Genomic DNA, 17,126 nt, shown 5'->3' with positions numbered 1-17,126 from the left:
ACATATCATAGATAAAATTATAGTATATTCATGATTGGTTTACCAAAAGTTATACGTATGGTTCGATGCTATGATACTGGATAACATGTGTTCATGAATGGTGTGTGTGCCAACAGAACAATAGTTTGGATAAGAAGGAAGAAAGTTATAGTTTAATTTTCAATATTTTTGATATTCAACAGTGGAAAATGCAATAACCATCTAATATCAAAGTCTGGGAACAAAAGGACTTAGGTATTTGCATACAATTTATAAAATAGCCAACCACCCAAACAAAAGGAGAGCGTTCAATGGCGTGAACGGTGCTTGTATAATCAACTTTTTTTTCTCCAAATCAAAATCCGGGAACTAAAGTACTTAGGTATTAGTATACAATTTATAAAAAGAGCCAACCACCCAAACAAAAGGAGCCTGTTCATTGGCATGAACAGTGCTCGGCGCATATTTAATGGGTGCTCTCTTTAAAGTGAAGAGTAAACTGATACAAAACTTCCATTCTGTCAGTATGTTTGAATGTCACAAACTTAGATTTCGCATTAACTAACTGCATGTACAACATATCCAACTTAATGCAATATTTATATTTGCGCTGCATAAACCATATGGCAAATAAATACTCATCCAATACTATAACTTTGGCGAAAACCGCAGCGACAGAATAATAAGGGAAAAACAGCAGTAGCAGAACAATAAGGTGCCTGCCTTACTTGACAAAGGTGCCTGAACAAAAAGTGGAGGGAGCCTGCCATTGTGTTCAACGGTGCCAAGTGAAGTTTTTGATTTGACGGAGAGTGGAGTTTCCTGTTTTGACGACAAGCTTTACTCCTTTTCCAGCCAATGTCATCACTACAACAGTCATTAGTCCATGACTACAAGCAGGTCCTTGCAAGCGAGCATCACGTTTATTTTCATGGGGGGGGGGGGGGGGGGGCCCTTCTGTTCAGCCAAAAGACTACCACCTGAAATTTAATTCTAAGCTCATAAGTAAAATAATCAAATGAACATGCATGATAATAAGGTCAGATTGCAGGTACAAAATATATTACCAACAAGAGCAGATATGGTATGATATTTGACAAAGGTGCCTGATCAAAGCAACAAACGGAGCCTAACGACGTGTTATAGGGTGCCTTCCCAATCCGCTTCCCGCGCTATCGTCGGTCCGACCAAGTCACCGTATGTCTGGAGCACTTCCCACGCTGCCATCAGTCCAACCAAATCTTATCAAAATCTAATTCAAGAAATACAATGTCCTGTTTCAGCCATCTTCTGAATGATCCGTGTCTTACGGTAAACAGAAAAATTGCAGGGCTGACAACATAAATAAATTGTGGTTTTACAGATCTTATCAAAATCACCCATGAAAAATCAATGCAATACCTCATACATAGGAGCAAATTGTAAGGAAGGAAAATATCGAATGGAAAATTCTCTTCTCTGTAGTTGAGGAAACATGCTGAAGCTAAAAATGCTGGCAAAAACATGAAAAACTAGAACAGAGAGAGGGCAACAAGAGGCAGCACTCTGCCGTCGGACAGCCCGAGGTAAATTCAGGGAGTCCGGTAAATTGCAAGGAAAAAATAGAACTGAAATTCCCCTTATACATTGAAGAACATTGAACAAAAAAATTCCCTCAAGTGTCGCGTGGCTTGATGATGTTTCTCTGATGATGTTTATGTAGGCTAAACGGTGCTGAGGTCTTAACCAAAAAGAGCCCTCCAGAAAATGTTTCGGTGCCTTCTCTAATTCACAAACAGTGCTCAATAACCATAAGACAGGAGCAACGGCAGGAGCAAAGCCAAATAACAACGTCCTTTCTCTGAAGGAGAAAAATCAATGACAGGAGCGCGTGCCAATACATCAACGGTTCTAGGCGAGAAGACAAATGCTTCTAGTTCAATTTTGAATAGTTTTGGTATTCGAGCATATATTCATTCGACCTGGTAGAAACACAAGAAGCTTACCCAATTAATTTTTCTACTTGCTTGCTTTACAAGAGTCCATGACCCTATTGCAAAACATTCAGCTGTAGCATCATCACATACTTGACCGTTGAATTGATTTGCCACCACAACCAAAAATCCGCGACCTGAGTGCAAATATAAAAAATCAAAACAATAAGAGGAAACAACAATAGAATTCAGGTTCAGCACCATATACTTGATCATTTTCACATGCATGACACAAAATGGAAAATAGAAAAGGATCCCATTCACAATCTTTTGGTGCCTGGATCTGAAGGGTCAAGAATGTAACCTCTTGCACCATGAACAATGAAAGGTCATCACGCATTGGTAGAAGCAAATCAGAAGGAAAAAATAAAGAAGGTTATAGCACCAAGCACCAACAACATTAGTTCATTAATCCTCCAGATCGGATGGGGCCATGAATTGGAATACCATCTCAATTCTACGTACAAGAAAATATGTCCGATGGATCTAAAAGGTGCTCTCACAAAGAAAGGTGCTTGTACAACTTGACACAATCACAATCTGGAAACAGATAACCGATGGATCTAAAAGGTGCTCTCACAAAGAAATAAAAAAATCCTAAACAAGGTCGGATACCAATGGAGACGAGGAGCTCCAGGCCCTCCTCCTACTACAGACCACGAGAAGAACATGGTGATAACGCGAGCGATCCAGATTGCCAGAATATCTATTTTATTAGAAGGGGAAACATCAGTACTTCGATGTCAGAAAAAATAGAAACCATACAACTTGAGCTGTCCCAAAATTGGTATGCTCCAGCACCCCACGACCTGAACTGGGAAACCCAAATCTGAAGCAAATGTGGTTTCACCAATCACGACAGCAATTTATTGCTAAATAATTTGGGTACTAGTCCCTGATATCAACAAACAAAAACCAAAAACACTTCCAGGCCAAGCAGAACATGCGCCTACTTTTGTAGCCCGTGAGGTGAGGTGCAGAACAAATTTCAGAGAAGCAAATTGCTGAAAATGAAACGTAATGACAGAAAAAGATTTACTGACACAATTTTACATAAGCAAAAAGTTCCTAAATCAAAAAATGGAAAGAGAAGATGAAGGGGAACAAGTGCTTCAGGCAAGCACTGCATAAATGAATCAGGGAGGGTACATAGAATTGCAAGCACAACAAAAGCAAAACCAAAACCAAACTAAGCAAGTTAAAGCTTTGACAATGGCCTCCATCTTCACCCCAAGCAAGTTAAAAGCTTTGACAATGCATTAAGAAGTAGGACAGGAAGAGCGAGCATCTACAATCGCAAGCCTCCCACCGAAAGGCGTCGTCGCACTTAGGTAAAGAAAGAGCCAGACATGTCAGGGAAGGGTGCGTGGGAAAAAGGTGAAACGGTTCTAAACGTTTCCATCAAAGGTTCTAGCTCAGAACGGTCTAGTGCATGGGTATGAAAACAAAGCTGCGACGAGAGAACCTTCATGTGGTGGAATGTCTGCTATATTTCACAAACAACAAAATTGTGGAAAGCAAGAGAAGTGGTACAAAATGGTGGAACAATTGAACAAGCTAGGCCTCAAACTAGAGGCTCTGCTGCACAAAGAAAGAACAACCAAAGCAATCAGAACGGTGCCCATGGTGTTTGCATGTTTTCGTGGTCGTTCATGTTTTCTCCGAAGGGCGCTCAACATGGTTTTTAAGGCGACGCCTTGGCGCCTTAAGGAGGGAGGACGCTTTGGCGCCTATTAAGATACGGTGCTTGCACAATCTTTTGAAAAGAGCCTGCCTTAATAAACAACGGTGCTTGTACAACTTACCCAAATCAAAATCTAGAGAGAACATAAACGATCATACATGGAACTGTTCATTGTAGGAAGCACCACTGGTGGTGGTCAAGAATTTTTTTGCAAATGATTGAATCCACACACTACTTCAATGGACTTAATACACACACTTGAACACCAGAGAGAGAGAACAAAATGGGAGTGAAACTTGAAAAATAGCAGATGGGCTTTCATGGTTCAAAGTATCCAACTTGATACTTAGTTTAATTGAGTTCTATCATCTGACATCGCCAGTGGAATCCAATAGCAATACTCAGGCTCCAGGTGTAAACACAACGCATGCAAACAGCTCCTTAGAAATTGGTAGCAGCAGCAAAGAAGATAGTAAATTCATAAATCCAATCAACAAAAACAGAACTATTTCCAAACTTGGTATCCTTCACCAATTTTCATGTTTAGCAGCCAATTGACATTTGTTTCTTTGTATTGTGACCATTCCCATCGTGGGCCGAGCAGCAACTTCTTGAGCAGTTCAGCGATGGGAGACGCATAGGCGGAGGACGATGGGACTGACCTAGGTTGTGGGAAGCAGCCAGCAGCCATGATGAGCTCGACGGTGTCCTCCTGGTGGCTCCCTTCCGCATCTTGGCGCAGATGCGGTAAGCGGCGACCTGACTGAACCGCGACGGTCGCCGAACCAGACACCACTCTTTTTAGTCCCCAGCTACGATGCGTGTGAGCAGGTGACTGGTAGCGGCCGCAGTCGCCGGATCGAGGGTCCCAGCCGCCGAACGGTGAAGCACCACGATCGCCGGGGATGGGGCGGCCTCAACATCCCACGTTGGGGCGAGTGTTGCGGTCGGCAGCCATGGGACAAGCGGGGGAAAAGGTGCTGGCCTCGACATGCTCGTCCTTCGCCGTCCAACTCCGGACCTCGGCAGCGGTGAGGCGGAGCTCCGCGGCCAGGGGGGGAGGGGTCGATGGCCGGCATGAGGGGAGCCTTGAGCCTCACACATCTACACCGGTGACGAATCGAGCCTCCGGCCACCTTCCCCTTCGTTGTCGACGGATCCAGCCCCACCGGCGACAAATTGAGCACGGATCTTGGTACACCGCCGGAAAAACTGGTCTCGCCCGTCGTCTGGAGAGATTTAGCGGATCGGGTGTGGCAGGAGGCGGCTGAGGATTCAGCGAGGCGGCTGGGGGTTTGGGATAGGGCGTCTCTTCGGGGGAGCCATGTGCCGGCGTTGGTGGGGAAGGGGCAAGCGGCGGCAGTGGAGCACGCCGTTGGCGGAGCGGGTGGAGGAGCGAGTGTGACGCGAGCGGAGCGGGTGAGGTGGACCGCGACGCTACAGAGGGTAAACTCGAAAACTCAGAAAATTTGCATGCCTAATTTTTTTTTACCGTGAAACTCCCAACGTCTTTTATTCTGGAATGGAGGGAGTAGATCCGTCTCACCAGCTTAGAGCATCCCCACTCGTTGGCGCTCCCCACGCCCAAATCCGGCGAAATTTTCGTCCGGATTGGATGAAGTTTTGGCGTGGGGAGCGCTAGTTTCCCAGCCGCGTGCCCAGGCGAAGTCGACGATGCGAATTTAAAAAACGGAAACTTGACAAACTTCGGCTAAATTCGGGTGAATATAGACTAAATTTAATGATATTTAGACTAAAACGGGCGGAGTTCATACATAGAGGCCGAATTCGACTATATTTCGAATTCGGCTAGGGGAATTCAAACGCTAATTTTAAAACACGGCGCTCTACATGCCCATACGGCGGTAGAACACCGTGTAGTCGTCGCCGCCGTCGTCGGAGCCGTCGTCCTCGACCTTCGGCACCTTCGGCTGCGCGGCCTGGCTGCTGCTGCCCTGGCCGGCGTCTCCCCACCCCGGGGATGGCTTGTACCAGTCGTCGTCGGAGGACTCGAGGTCGACGACGGGGACAGCGACGCCGGATGGAGGTGTCGCAGGACGGCGGTACCGCGCGACATCGTCGTTGGCGGTTGGAGCGGCGCGGGCGGCGAGTTGGCGTGCGGCGGCCAGGTCCAGCAGCCGCCGCTGCTGCTCCGCCTCCTGGCGCTGCCAGTCGCGCCTGGCCCAGTCCAGTGCGGCGTCGTCCGCGCGCTTCTCCTCCTCCATGTCGGCAAGCGACCTGGCGATCGCCTCCGCCATCGCGGCCTCCTCCGCGCGCTTCGCCTCCTCCTCGGCGAGCTGGCTTGCGGCGGCCTCTTTCTTCGTCTTCTTCCGGCCGCTCTGCGGCGCGGAAGGCTGTTCTCGGATGACGAGGGCGCCGCTGCTGCGCCCTCTGGTCGCCGGCGGAGACGCCGGCTCCTTCTTGACGCGCACCGGCGTCGAAGGCGACGTCGCCTCCTCCCTCTTCACCGGCGCCAAGGATGACCTTGACGCCGATCCGGAAGACGACGAGCTGGCAGCCATGCGCCGTGGCTGCCAGACGCTTCCCCGACGGCGGCTCGCCGATGCCCTCGATGCCGATAGAGGGGGCATCGTGAGCACCGGGGAGTTGCCGCCCTCGATGTGCTCGATGACGGCCTCGAGTGTCCGGCCCGGCGCGCCCCACCACCGTCGGCGGCCCGCGGCGTTGTTGCGCGCAGGCGGAGGCGGCGGGCCGTCGTAGGCCGCCAGCTCCCGCTCCCACCGCTGGAGGAAGTAGGAGTTCCACCGCGTGTAGTTGTCGGGGTGGTGGCGCGGGTCGGCGCGCTCCTCGTCGGTCATCGTCATCCTCGCCTCCTCGATGGCGACGTCGAGGGCATGGCCCCGCGGCGGCGGCGGGATTGGAACGCCGCCAGCACTTAGCCGCCAGCCGCCTCCGGGAGGCCTCGTGTCCGGCGGGCAGGGGTACCCCGCCTGGTGGAGGAGGTGCCCCTCCCACGCGTGGAGAGACCGGCGGGCGAAGCCGTTGTTGGATGCGCCGTCGTCGTCGTAGAACGCCATCTTGAGAGTAGAGGGAGGGAGAGTGGAGGGAGAGTGGAGCACGGGGTACGCCTCGCGGCGAGCGGACCGGCGTATATAGGCGTGGCTGGCGCGGGGATTAAATGCCGCGTGGATTGCGACGCGTCCGCGGCGAGCTGACCGGCGGCAGCCTTTAGTGCGCGCGGAAGACGATGCGTGCGCGGAAGACGAAGACATTAACTCGCCGCGTGGCCGGCGAATGCATGCCGGCGGCAGGCTTTTTACAGCGCGCGGAAGACGACGACATTAACTCGCCGCGTGGCCGGCGATTTTACAGCGCGCGGAAGACGATGCGATGAGGACGACGATCGGTTTCTCTCGCCGACAAGTTGGGGCCACCAGACGCGCGGGAAGTTTCCTCGCCGTTTCGCGCGCTTTCGTTTCGTCCGGAGTCCCCGAGCGCTCCCCGGGGGGCCGGGGGGGGCGTGGGATCGCCGGATGAATTTAGGCCCAAATCCGGACGAAAACGAGGAACCGGGGGCGCGACTGGGCCGAATTTCGCCGTCCGGATGGAAAAAACGCTCGCCGGGGGCCTGTTCGGGGGGACGAGTGGAGATGCTCTTAGAAACGGGAAACGGGAAACTGGAAATGGTGCAGCACCTCATGCGACGACGGCACTTGATGGGATCGAAACACGACCCTGCATAGATCCTTAATCGGGCAGAGAGCTACAGTACTAGGTACCAGGCCTAGGCCTAAAAAGTTGGCAGGCTATGGCCCAAACATCCCAAAGAGGAAAAACTCAAAGCCACAACTAAATATGAGAAATATATGTTGGAGAGAATGGACCATAGCAAAAATTTGAATCTCAAAGCAACCTCAACAGTGATGATTGCAACCACCATGGAGTCACAAAATAGAAAAGCTTTTCTCTATATATATATATATATTATATATATATATATATAGGATATATATATATATAATGGGGCAATAAAAAGTTAAGTGCTGAAATCATGTCACTCGGGTCCTAGAAACAAGCATTAAACATAGCAAAGGTGTACAAACACTCATACAAGAATATCCTCAAGACAAATACCTCAAATCTCGATACATATGGATGATTATATGATCAATCTCATCCAATCCCCTTCCACCTCACATGTCTACACAGAACTACTCACGCATGATGATGCAAAGTGAGCACATTGTTGTTGGTGATGACATTGGTGGCGATGATGGCGGAGAAGACCTCGAAATCCCCCTCTCCGGCATGGAGAGCAGGACCAATCTGACCCCCAAAACGAACACTACTATGAAAAATCCTATCGCTTGCTCGCCAGTGGTAAGGACCTAATAGTCGTGTATCCACTTACCTGTTGTGCCCCACCCGCCAGCTGCTATTAAAATAGTAATCGCGTGCCCATAGCACGTGACAAGTAATCCCATGTCATGTCGCATGCCTACTGTGCACCCGTTGCTATTATTCTATTAGTCGCGTGTCCGCGCCCGCGACTGGTATGTCGTACCGGCAGCATGTCCAGAGCCTGCCCGCTACCACTACCTGGTAATAGGTACCAATTTTGCTTCCCTTTTCATTTTCATTTCTTAAACTTGTTTAAATATTGGTCAAACCTAGCTAAGATTTGGCCAAAAGATTCAAACGGGCATAAAATAAAAATAAAACAGAAAAATAAAAAACAAAAGCATATAGTCTTCTTATGTCATATAGTAAGCATTCAAGTTGATAAACAAGGTCTAGACATACTCAAACCAGAAAAATCATGTATATATCTACCCCTAACCCTAAACTCTGTCTTATGAAGTCAAGCATGCATGAAGAGAAGTGGTTTTTGGTTTCAACATGGAAATTTCAAGAACCCTCCCAAGATTTACATTTTGGAGTGACTAAGAAGGATATATAATTAATTTTTATATTCATGATTTACATTTGTTTAAACCATGGTCAAACCTAGGATTCAACCAAGATTCAAATGGGCATAAGAATTTTAAAAAAACCAAAAAATGAAAACCAAGGCACATAGTATTCTTATGTCATATTGTAAGCATTCTCAATTAAGTTGATTTTAGAGTGACTAAGAAGGATGCAGGCTTCCCTTTTCTTTTTCATGTTTTAAACTTATTTAAATCTTGGTCAAACCTAGGATTTGACCAAAAGATTCAAATGGGCATAAAATTTCAGAAAAAAATCAAAAGAATGAAAAAACTAAGGACATAGCATTCTTATATGTCATATATATATAGTAAGAATTCAAGTTGATAAACAAGGTCTAGACTACCAAACCTCCTCCTTGGTTGTGCATGAAGCGGAAGTTCATTATGATGCCAGTGCTCATCCAGGGTCCGAAGCAACCCAGCAACGACATTGATGTGTACCTGAGGCCATTGGTTGAAGAACTTTTAGAGTTGTGGCGTGACGAAGGTGTACCTGTGTGGGATGAGTACGAACAATAGGAATTTAACCTACGAGCGTTGTTATTTGTAACCATCAATGATTGGCCTGCTCTTGGTAACATTTTAGGGCAGTCAAACAAGGGATACAATGCATGCACACACTGTTTAGGTGAGACTGACAGTAATTATTTGGGAAACAAGAATGTGTACCTGGGGCATCGTCGATTTCTTCCAAAACAACATCACGTAAGAAAGAGAGGAAAGCATTTCGGAGGTGAGGCAGATAACCGAACAAAGCCTACCCGCCCTACTTTGGAAGTTATATATGATATGGTCAAGGATTTAAAAGTGATCTTTGGAAAGGGTCCTGGCGGACAATCTGTCCGCATGATGTTGACGGACACGTACCATGTGGAAGAAGAAGTCAATATTTTGGGAGCTACCCTACTGGAAATTCTTAGAGGTTCACTCTGCAATCGACGTGATGCACGTGACGAAAAATCTTTGCGTGAACCTGCTAAACTTCTTGGGCGTGTATTGGAAGACAAAAGATACACCGGATGCACGGCAGGACCAGCAAAGTATCCACGAAGGAAACAACCTGAATCTAGAGAAGTATCAAGGTCCTGCCAGCTACGCTCTTACCAAAGAGGAGAAGGAGATCTTTTTTGAAGTCCTGAGTAGCATCAAGGTCCCGTCTGGCTTCTCGTCGAATATAAAGGGAATAATAAACATGTCAGAGAAAAAGTTTCAAAACCTAAAGTCTCATGACTGCCACGTGATTATGATACAATTACTTCTGGTTGCATTGAGGGGGCTTCTGCCGGAAAATGTTCGAGTACCCATTGTGAAGCTATGTGCGTTTCTCAATGCAATTTCTCAGAAGGTGATCAATCCACTTACTCTACAAAATTTACAGAAGGATGTGGTCCAATGTATAGTCATCTTCGAGTTGGTGTTCCCACCATCCTTCTTCAATATTATGACACATCTCCTAGTTCACCTGGTCGAAGAGATTGGCGTTCTCGGTCCGGTATTTCTACACAACATGTTCCCCTTTGAGAGATTCATGGGAGTCTTAAAGAAGTATGTTCATAACCGTGCTAGGCCAGAAGGAAGCATCTCCAAGGGCTATGGAACAGAGGAGGTCATTGAGTTTTATGTTGACTTTATTCCTGACCTTAAGCCGATCGGTGTTCCTGAATCGCGCTATGAGGGGAGACTGCGTGGAAAAGGCACGCTAGGAAAGAAATCAACAACGTGTATGGACGGACATTCTTTCACTCAAGCACACTACACAGTTCTACATAATTCCATCTTGGTGGCTCCGTACAAAGAGGAACACAAGGATATCTTACGCTCTAAATACCCGGAGCAACGTGAAGATTGGATTGATGGAGAACACATGAAGACTTTCGGCGGTTGGTTGCAAACACGTCACATGAATGTCACCGATGACGAGCAGCTGTACTTGTTGGCCAAGCAACCATCTTCTACTATATCGACTTTTCAAGGGTACGAGATTAATGGGAACACATTTTACACTTTCGCCCAAGACAAAAAGAGCACCAACCAAAACAGTGGTGTCCACTTTGATGCAGAATATGGCAATGGGAACAAGGTCACATATTATGGGTACATAGAGGAGATATGGGAACTTGACTATGGACCTAATTTCAAGGTCCCTTTGTTCCGGTGCAAATGGTTCAACCTGAAAGACGGGGTACAGGTAGACCCGCAGTACGGAATGACTATAGTGGATTTCAAGAATCTAGAGTACGACACCGAACCATTCGTCCTAGCCAGTGAAGTGGCTCAGGTTTTTTATGTGAAGGACATGTCTAGCAAACCGAAAAAAAAAGAAAAGAAAGGCAAGAGGACACATCAAACGATGAGCCAAAGCGGCACATAGTTCTTTCAGGAAAAAGAAACATCGTGGGAGTAGAGGACAAGACAGACATGTCAGAAGATTATAATAAGTTTGACGATATTCCACCCTTCAAGGTAAAAATTGACCCAGGCATCATCTTAAACAATGAAGATTGTCCATGGTTGCGTCGCAATAAGAAGAAAGGGAAACATACGAAGAAAACTCAGAAGACTAGCTAGATATAGGGATCATAACTTGTGTATCTCAATATGGAAATCACTTTTGTGTAATGATGTTACTGTATGTAAGATATTAACAATGGAGATGGTTGGCTTGTTTTACTAGTTAAGTAGCTTTCACGGGCTTGCAGGGAAATTTTTCCGAGGCGGAACTTCCGAATATGCCATATATAGGGCATGTGCACCAAGGGCATATTCGAGAAGTTCCACCACGGGAGATTTCCCAACCCTTTCCCCAACATTGTTAGAGGAGATGTAGTCTTTCACGGGCTTGCAGGGAAATTTTTCCGAGGCGGAACTTCCGAAGATGCCATAGGGCGTGTGCACCAAGGGCATCTTCGACAAGTTCCGCCACGGGAGATTTCCCAACCCTTTCCCCAACATTGTTAGAGGAGATGGAGTCTTTCACGGGCTTGCAGGGAAATTTTTCCGAGGCGGAACTTCCGAAGATGCCATAGGGCGTGTGCACCAAGGGCATCTTCGACAAGTTCCGCCACGGGAGATTTCCCAACCCTTTCCCCATCCATGGTGATGAAACTGTCCATCCGGCCATGTTGGCTTGTTGAGCTGCTTGCCATGGCGTATCGATGCTCCTTTTATAGGCACGGCGCCGCTTCCTCCGACAGGGCGTCGTGCGCTACATGCTTTATCTCATCGAGCAGGGCGTCCTTATCCTGCCGACAGTTTTAGTACCGGTTGCACCCATCAGTCGGTACTAAAGGTTACCCACGCGTCCTTATCCCACCGACAGTTTTGTTACATGACAGAAAACCACCTTTAGTACCTGTTGCACCCACCAGCCGGTACTAAAGGTTACCCACGCGTACTTATCCCACCGACAGTTTTGTTACATGACAGAAAACCACCTTTAGTACCGGTTGCACCCACCAGCCGGTACTAAAGGTTTCCCGCCTATTTTCTTCCCGCGCTTTCCACCGGTTCCCGCCTCCGTCATCCCGCCATTTTTTCACTATATATATGTAGGCTTGGCCTCCATTTACATATCACATCTAGACTCATATCTGCAAACCTCATCATTCTCTCCCATGGCTTCCATCGTATCTCCAACCCCCCCGGGAGGCGGAGGCGCTTTGCGCCTCGAACTACCCCTGCCCGCCGGGCTACCGCGTCCCGACCGGCTGGTTGCTAAGCATCAGAGGCGTACCGGTCCCTCCAGTCCCTCTAGGTGTGGCGCGCGAGATGGCCATCACGAACCACTACTACTTCGATCTCACGCCAGAGCAGCGGAGGAATCCCCAGTGGCATCCCGACTACAGCCCGACTTGGGAAAGCTTCTTCATCAATCGGCGTGAGAGGGCGCTTGCCAGGCACGAGGAGGGCGGCCCGCCTCCTTCGAACTTCAACGAGGCCGGCCGTCGGCTATGGTGGCGCGACCGGACTCTCCAAGGCGTCATGGCCTACCGTGGCCCCCGCCTGCGCTACCCTCAGTCCCAGACCACGCGTGCTCACCCGCTGGCGTTCGACTACCGCGACCCCGATGCCAGCGACGATGATGACGGCGACTACGACGACTACAGTGGCGACTACTACAGGGCTAGGCACGAGTATGACTGAATGACTCCAACAGTAGAATCTGGCCATGTATCTTAATTTTCAGTTAAGCTATGTACTTTTAATTCGAGTTCAATCGTAATAAAATTTTATTCCGATCCTTTCTTTCCCGCCTTTTTTCTCCCACGTGCGGCGTCGTGGCGGGAAACAGAATAGAAAAAAGAAATAGAAAAGAAACAACAAAAGAAAAGGAACATAAAAAGGAAAAAGAAAAGAAACATACAAGAAATAGAAAAAAAAAACAGCAAAGAAAACATAAAAGAAAACATAAAAGAAATAGAAATAGAAAAGAAAACATAAAATAAATAGAAAAGAAATAGAAAAAAAGAAATAGAAAAGAAAACAAACAGAAAAGATAAAGAAATAGAAATAGAAAAGAAACATAGAAGAAAAGAAAAAAGAAAAGAAAAAGAAACAGAAACAGAAAAGAAAAGAGAAATAGAAAAGAAAACATAAAAGAAATAGAAAAAAAGAAATAGGAAAGAAAACAAACATAAAAGATAAAGAAATAGAAATAGAAAAGAAACATAGAAGAAAAGAAAAAAGAAAAGAAAAAGAAACAGAAAAGAAAACAGCAAAAGAAAAGAAAACAGGAAAACAAAAACAAAAACAAAAAAAACCTTTGGTACCGGTTGGTACCACCAACCGGTACGAAAGGGTCTTCCCCTGTATTAGACTTAGCCGCGCGGCCAAATTTCCCCAAATCCCCTCTCCTCACGCACAGAGACCCCGGCCCGTGCCGCTCGTCGCCGTCGCCATCGTCGACGCACAGAGACCCGGCGCGCTCCTCGCCGTCGCCGTCGCAGCCTCGCTGTCGCCGTCGCAGCCTCGCCGTCGGCCGCCGCCCGCTCCTCTCCGCGCGCTCCTCTCCGCAGTATGTGTGCGCCGCCCCGTCGCCTCCTCCCCTTCTCCGCGCCGTTGCCGCCACCGATGCGCCGATGCACCGATGCGCCGATGCGCCGCCACCGCGCGAGACCTTTGCCGCCGCCGCTGCGCGCCACGCCGCCGTTCCCCTGCTGGAGGCCGTCGCCATCCGCGCCACGCCGCCGCACACCACCGGTGGAGGCTGCACACCAGCTGCTCGACGGAACGCCGCCGCGCGCCACCGGTGTCAGGCTTAGGGAGATGGCGGCGAGGTTCGTGGTGGCACGTGGGCCTGCGCGCAGGAAGAAATCCAGGGCGAGGGGAGGCGCGCCAAGGTAGCTCGGGATGGCGCGCGACGGGGAGAGGTGGCGCTCCAGGCGGCCCAAGGCGGCGACCGGAGCTGTGCTTGGTCGAACTTGGGAGAGGAGAGCCAGGGAAGAGGCGGCGTAGCGCGAGGCTCGCTCGGCCTGCACCGTCGGCCGCCATGGCATCACCATAGCGAGAGGTGGATGGCGGCGAGGCCGTGGGAGAACGGCTGATGGAGGAGCACAACCAGACCAACAGCACACCAGCTCGCCGGACCTTGTGCCCTCCAGGAAACCAGTCCATATCGTCTCTGAGCACAGACTTGCACAACGATGAGAGCTCTGCGTCGTCGTCGTCATGCTTTGTGTCCACTCCGGTGTCGTTCTCCACCTTACTCACACTGGAGAAGACCAATGGCAGCACCAGGGCGAGGCCAAACTACATGAGCTTGACGGAGTCCATCAAGGCGAAGCAAAAGCCTTTTGGCGCCCAGAGAACAACGGTATCAAAAGTTTTAGATGATAGGAAGGCCTTGAGTGTCGACTTGAAGGTTGCGAAGGCGTAAACCTGCAATGTTCATCCTTCGGTGTCTTGGTGCTGCATTCTTGAGCAGTATGTCTGTTGCTAGTTCCATGTTCAACATCTTGTTGTCATACTGCCCCATCTCAGGGCAGTCCTCATTGTCATTGGCAGTGTCTTTGTAAGATAGTTCTTTGACTGAAAAAAAATTGTGTGGATTTGTTTTTCCGGGTTGTCAAATATTACTAGTGTTCTTGGCTTATCATGGTTCTTTTCAATATAATGTGATCTTAAACAAGGCTCTCAAGTCAGTGTTGTATACATAGTTAAGGCTTAGATTCCTGAATGATGAATTAGGGTCTGGTACTTTTGTTACCCACATGAAAACTGTACTGGACAAGTAGGCAAATTGGGGTTTGAAAGACTACTATGATATCCAAAATAAAACTTGCAAAGTGAGAGGGTTTCTGGTCCGTTAGGGTTTTTTGCTTTCTTCATTTCAATTGTTATTCATCTAGCAATCTGTTATATGATCATTACATGATGAATGAAATACAATTGATTTCTTAATTTTGCAGTGACATTGAGGTATGGAGGACGGCACCTTCGTCCGAGATGAGGAGGGGGAAGAAGCGGTGCAGAAATTGATCTATGATAGTGCCCGTGGTCCGGAACCCGATGGAGATGACAACGAGTTCCAAGACTTTCTGAATGATTTCGGCGAGGGACTTGAGTCTGAACAAATTAGAAGAGATAACGAAGTGTCCATCCCAAACTCCGGCGAGGTGTATATTTATGTATCAATTAGTCTATGTTCATCCCTTGATGCATTCATTTATTTGTATTGCACTTATTAATGAATAATTTTTTCTTTTAGCCTTCTGGATCATCGAGCAAGTCTGTTAAAACAAAACGAGGCCCGACGCGGGTGCTAAAGGGCGAGGGCAGGTTAGCCCTCACGACATTCAAGGCTAATGGTGAACCAGAGCATCCCAAAGAGTTTTGCCGCAAATTTACAAGTCAAGCTGGAGTTATTGTTAGGGACCATGTACCGATCAGCATTCAAGAGTGGCATAAGCCGAAGAACGCGGAGAGTGGTGCTAGTTATGTCAACGACACGATGAAATTTTTTCTTTGGGACACGCTACTGACAAAGTTCAGCCTACCGGAAGACATGACGGAAGGCCAGAAGAATAAAGTCAAGGAATGGACATGGAAGAAGATGGCCATACAATTCCAGACCTGGAAGAAAAATTTATGGGACAAATATAAGAATGAATATCCAGTATTCGATGATAATCTAGTGAAGATAAAAGATCACTGGCCCGCATTTAAGAGGTATAAGCAATCGTCTACTTTTGTGTCCCGATCGAAGAAAAATACCGAAAATGCTTCAAAGAAGAAACTTCCGCATCATTTGGGGTCAGGTGGCTACAAGAGTGCCATTCCGAAGTGGACAACGTTTGAAAATAAACTGATGAATGCAGGAATCACTCCACATACATGGGACTGGCCCGAACGGTCCAAGTTCTGGTTGTTCGCTCATGGGGCAGGGTTGGACCCAAAGACAGGGCTGATCGTTGCGAAGGGAAAATGGAAGGGAAAAAATTGAGGCAATTGTACCGAAGCTTGTAGATGCAATTGAAAAGGTCAGAAAGGGAGAGTACATTCCCGATCGAGAGAATGACGAGCTGACACTCGCTCTGGGGAACCCTGAACACGTTGGACGGGTACGAGCTCGCCCAGGTCTCACCATGAAGGAAGCGTGGCCGGACAGCGCTAACACTTATAGAAGCCGTTCGTGAAAGAAGAAGAAGGACGCCAACACGTTAACGGAATTGTTAAATAGGGTGGAGGCTCTTGAGAAAAATCAGAGGGCACCTGATCAGCCGCTGTTTCTACAGGATCCACAAGCTGATGCTGCCCCATCTCAGCGAAGAAGCAGTGTCGGTTCCTCGCATCTTGACGGATGTGGAGGAAGCTACCCCGTGGATTATGTCACAGAGAAGACAGATTGCGCGCTACATATGTTATTCAGGACCGCGTCCGTTAAGGTGGCGGTCGGCTATGTGTACCCAAGTGAAGATGGAGCAATGCACCATCATATGCCCAGTCCACCTGGTTGTGTTCGTGTCGGGGTGGATGAAGTTGTTCCGGGTTTTGAAACAGTGGAGCTTGACATTCCTAGAGGTGAAGATGAGAGGACACTGGCCGATGTCAAGCACGGTTTCTCCCTATGGCCGAAGAAGTATGTCGTCCTTTTGCAAAGGCCACAGACTCCTACACATGAGCAGTAAATGCCATCGACTCCTCCTGGTGGCAGTCCTCGTGAGCAGCCAAGTCCACACCTACCTGAGAGGGACCCCAGCGTGAGTCCACCATCTCGAGATCCTCCGCGTAAGACAGCGTCCGTTAAGCGGAACGGTACGCCACCCAGGAAGAGATCTAGAAAGGAGAAACCACAGCCCCCCATTGAGAAGTTACCTTGGGAAAAAAGTGTCGAGGAAAACAGGGAAGCCGTTGAGGCCGAGGTGAACATTTTTTTTTGCACCGAAAGTGCCAGAGATACCTTTCGAGAAGACACTAGATTCGGTGAAAGTTGTGCGTACCGTTGAGAATCTATATGACCCTGTACCATCGCCGCCATCTGACTATGCGCGTTCTGTTGAAAGGTCCTATGAAAAGATGATCGAGGCGACAAAACCCGTT

General features: G+C 48.3%; 1 long non-coding RNA gene across 1 annotated transcript; it reads right to left on the bottom strand.

The window, feature by feature from the left end:
* Window positions 1-921: 921 nt before the first annotated feature.
* Window positions 922-2,233, bottom strand: LOC127307103 (uncharacterized). The gene is made up of 3 exons (XR_007855155.2): window positions 1,965-2,233; window positions 1,047-1,199; window positions 922-959 (listed from the first exon to the last, which is right to left on the bottom strand). It is a non-coding gene; the product is annotated as an uncharacterized lncRNA (long non-coding RNA).
* Between the last annotated feature and the right edge of the window lie 14,893 nt (window positions 2,234-17,126).

The sequence above is a fragment of the Lolium perenne genome, chromosome 6, assembly GCF_019359855.2.
Source record: "Lolium perenne isolate Kyuss_39 chromosome 6, Kyuss_2.0, whole genome shotgun sequence".
Classification (NCBI taxonomy): Eukaryota; Viridiplantae; Streptophyta; class Magnoliopsida; order Poales; family Poaceae; genus Lolium; species Lolium perenne.
This window is presented reverse-complemented; position numbering and strand designations above follow the sequence as displayed.